Source organism: Phalangium opilio, unplaced genomic scaffold, assembly GCF_054372755.1.
Source record: "Phalangium opilio isolate 3A_F unplaced genomic scaffold, DU_Popi_V2 ptg000037l_1, whole genome shotgun sequence".
NCBI classification, from domain to species: domain Eukaryota; kingdom Metazoa; phylum Arthropoda; class Arachnida; order Opiliones; family Phalangiidae; genus Phalangium; species Phalangium opilio.
Window position 1 is genome coordinate 684,747 of NW_028324160.1, and position 3,644 is coordinate 688,390.

General features: G+C 36.3%; 1 long non-coding RNA gene across 5 annotated transcripts; it reads right to left on the bottom strand.

Moving 5' to 3' along the window:
- Positions 1–1,623: 1,623 nt before the first annotated feature.
- Positions 1,624–2,977, bottom strand: LOC149682852 (uncharacterized). 5 transcript variants are annotated; one of them, XR_016384144.1, is made up of 5 exons: positions 2,770–2,976; positions 2,426–2,682; positions 2,330–2,352; positions 2,078–2,258; positions 1,624–2,007 (listed from the first exon to the last, which is right to left on the bottom strand). It is a non-coding gene; the product is annotated as an uncharacterized LOC149682852 (long non-coding RNA). The 5 variants fall into 5 exon arrangements; XR_016384145.1 differs by having other exon boundaries at positions 2,168–2,258; positions 2,770–2,973; XR_016384141.1 differs by having other exon boundaries at positions 2,078–2,352; positions 2,770–2,977.
- Positions 2,978–3,644: the final 667 nt, after the last annotated feature.

Below are 3,644 nucleotides of genomic sequence, written 5' to 3' on the forward strand. Positions count from 1 at the left end.
AATCTAGCTGTAAATATAAACGATGTCGCATGTTTCTGTTAAATAGTAAATCTTTGACACGAACCATTTTGAAAAGAATGGAAAATTTAATGATACAAAATTCTTGGGCAAATGTAATTTTGGTGAAAAAAACGAAGATAAGTATTTTTTTTTCAAATAATTGATGTTTTATAATCATGTCTTTAAAGAAAAAGTTTAATATCTGTTACTTCGGTCATTCCATTTTGTTTTCTTATCATTTACTTTTTCAAGTCTTTGTCCACGAAGACATTTTTTATTAATATCTGTTCCTTCAGTCTTCATTTTAATTAAGATTGTTAAGAAACTGTGGCATTTTTAAAATCTGCACTAAGCACAAACATAAATATAGGGGAGCGTAAGCATAAGGGACCTAATATTGCTAGTTAGGTACCAGTTAATCAGTTATCACCAATGAGATTAATTTATCACTGAAAACATCAAATTTCCATAGTAAAATTATTTTGGCCTTTCCTTATCCCCTGGCTTTGAGCATTAAAATATTTAAAATAACTCTGAGGATTATCTAGAAACATTTCTACTGATATTTCAAATTGAGAAGAATCAGAGTCATCGTTTTGAGTCTTTCAGATGACTGGCTTGGACTTATGTTGCTGGTATTTGGTTTTCGTTGTAGCCGTGTAACCAGGGATAAGGGAATTGAGATGGATTGCAAATGATGATGGGCGACCTACGGCACCGTATCTCTCCCAATGTACCTCGCGCACGCCCCTACCATTCGGTAGGCGATTGCTAAGTGCTGCCGCGTAGCGCCATTTTATTTGTATGAGAGCTAGCTTCTAATTTTAAGATAGAGGGGGCGCCCTTTACAATTTCATCCAGTACGAGTGTACGACCCTACCTAACCGCTGAGGATGCTGGGAGGACTAGGGTGCCGTAGGTTGGGGTACACAGGCAACGCTATAGGTATGGGGGTTTCCAATACAAGGTGTAACCAAAGAGAATATAGGGGAGGAGTGGAAAGAGGGGAAAATGTTGTTGCTCTTTTCTACCGCGCATCTTCAATGCGCAGTACCGAGGCATTTCCGTTTGAGACATTTAACGATATCGTAGGTGGCGCGACTGAGCCGGAAGCTCCCTCGTACCACTAGTATAATTTAGGGGCAACAATGTAATTTAGCCTTGTGGAGCGGGGGATCTTCAACTCCTCCCCTATATTCTCTTTGGTGTAACTGAGACAAAGATTCTTCCTGCAAGCATAGCCCACTCGATCCGCGCTCATGGACGCAAGCTGCTCGCGCTATATAATAATATTTGACCACGTCGTCTGCTAAACTTAGGAATTGGACAATTAAACTTTTTGAGTTAATGTCTGGACTCTGGTTACCCTTGCATTTTCTTAGTGGTCCCGTGGTTTTATTTTTAAACTGGTCATTTGCCCTGTATCATTATTGTGTAAGAGCAGCCTGGCAGCCCCGTATTTGTTTACCCTGCCCAGTAGATCACGCGTAACACTACGCAAGATGCACAGCAGCGTCCGTGAGCATGAATCGAGTGGGCTATGCCCTGCCTGGCCAAGTCAGCTGACTTAAGTGAAATATTTATTACTTCTATGCGACTTAATTCTAGACATTCTTGAACGAATCATCTTGTGAAAATTTTATAAGACAGGCTTCTGGCGCTGGGTTTTTTCTGAGCCAAATTTGCTTTTTAAATTTAAAAAAAATTAATTTCAACCGTTTTTCCTCTCTTCAGAAATTACTAATGATTGTGTGTTACATATTTATCCAAAATTTATATTAATTAATTAACACACTGTACATCCCTTTAATTTGTAATTTCGCGCTTGGAAGAGGCTGAATTAAAAATATTGATTTGATGACAGGAATTAGTGATAGTGTGATTGAATCTATCATTTATTTTTCCAGCAAAAAACGTATCTTCGTAGCGGTAACCCTTGTCTAGAAACCAGGGAATGAACCCTTCTGCGTAGTTTGAATTAATCTACTTTACACATCAAAAATGTATCTAATTTAAACAAAAACCTTTATTCTAAATTATAGCGGTTATAAATAGTAATTAAAAACGTAACTGTTACCTAATAAAAATGATTGCAAGAGCCGGGGTAAAAAACTGGTTTGTCAGCAGGGTTTAGTGATCGTGTGATTTAATCTATCAATTATTTTACCACTAATTTAAACAAACAAAATGATCTGCGCAGTGGTTACCGTTGACCGCATGCACCAGATATAATCTCTGTAGCGTTTATCGTTGGTAATCTGGCCATTGTTTATTGTTTTCTTAGGTAACGTTAGAATGAGCGCAAAATAATTAATAATTCAATTGTTACCAAGTACAAATGATTGGAAGGACCTGAATTAAAAATATTGGTTGATTTGGTGACAGAGTTTAGTGATAGTGTGATTGAATCTATGATTTATTTTACCAGTAAAAAACGTATCTTCGTAGCGGTAACCGTTGCCTGACGGCACCAGTCGAGAAACCAGGGAATGAACCCTTGTGCGTAGTTTGCATTGATCTACTTTAAACAACAAAAATTGATTTAATTTAAACAAATTACCTAATTAGCGGCTATCGTTGGCCAATGGCACCAGGTGAAACACCTTAAAACGAACGCAACACGGCCAATTGGTCTCTAGTCTACAATAGTACAATCAGCCTGTCTTGAACTTTTGACCGAGGCTTAGTGAAATCAGTGAATTTAAAAATTATCGGCTAAATCTTAACTTTAAATTCTTTTGTATTAAATTATAATGAAGTTTAACTTACGAGAATAAAATAAAATTGGGACTGATTAACCCCTTCTTTTAGATGAAAAGTGGAAAAATTCGCCTTAAGCTCGTCCATAAACAGAGCGGACGACGCATTTAGTAAACAAAAAACTTCGCTCTATTAGCGGTAAAACAGCGTAAGTCCAACAGTACGTTTCTCTATGATTTTAGCTAGGATTATACCACGTAAGTCCAACAGAATAAAAGGTCGTAAGTTCAAGTATGTCCTTAAAAGTACAAAAAGTAATACTTAATATTAATTGTTTTCAATAAAACTTCGAAAGGCACCAAAAAAATGTTCAACCTTTCATTTAAAACCATTTTCAGACCTATCGAATAAATAGTCTTCAAAAAATGGTCGAGACCATTTGGCTATCACAGCAAACATTTCCCATGTTATTCCTATGGGAAAATTTCCCTTTTTTTGCCAAAATGTCTGAATTTTTTTATTGAAATGAAAACCACCCTTAGCAACTATATTTTCTATAATAAAAACTAATGGAGGGATCTCTTTGAAATTTTAACTACATATTAAGGGTCCGAATTTTAGTTCAGTGGAATTTTTTCAAAGCAGTAACCATGATAGGAAAGAAGTTACATCGAATCAAAAAACCACCCTTATACATTAAACGCAGTATGAGGTCTTATCTAAGAGAGCAACCGCTCTCTCAGAATACGACATATAACTAAGTGAAAAATCAGCAATTGAAGCGAATCGTGAAATAAATAGGCTTTTTCCACCAAGGAGCTTCCCCTTAATAAGTGTATGCCAACAAGAATCTAATGTTACAGTTTACGCGACTTTTCAAACTTGATTACACCACAAGTAGAATAATCTTACACCAAGTTCCTATGTAAGATTTTTTGCCGTAG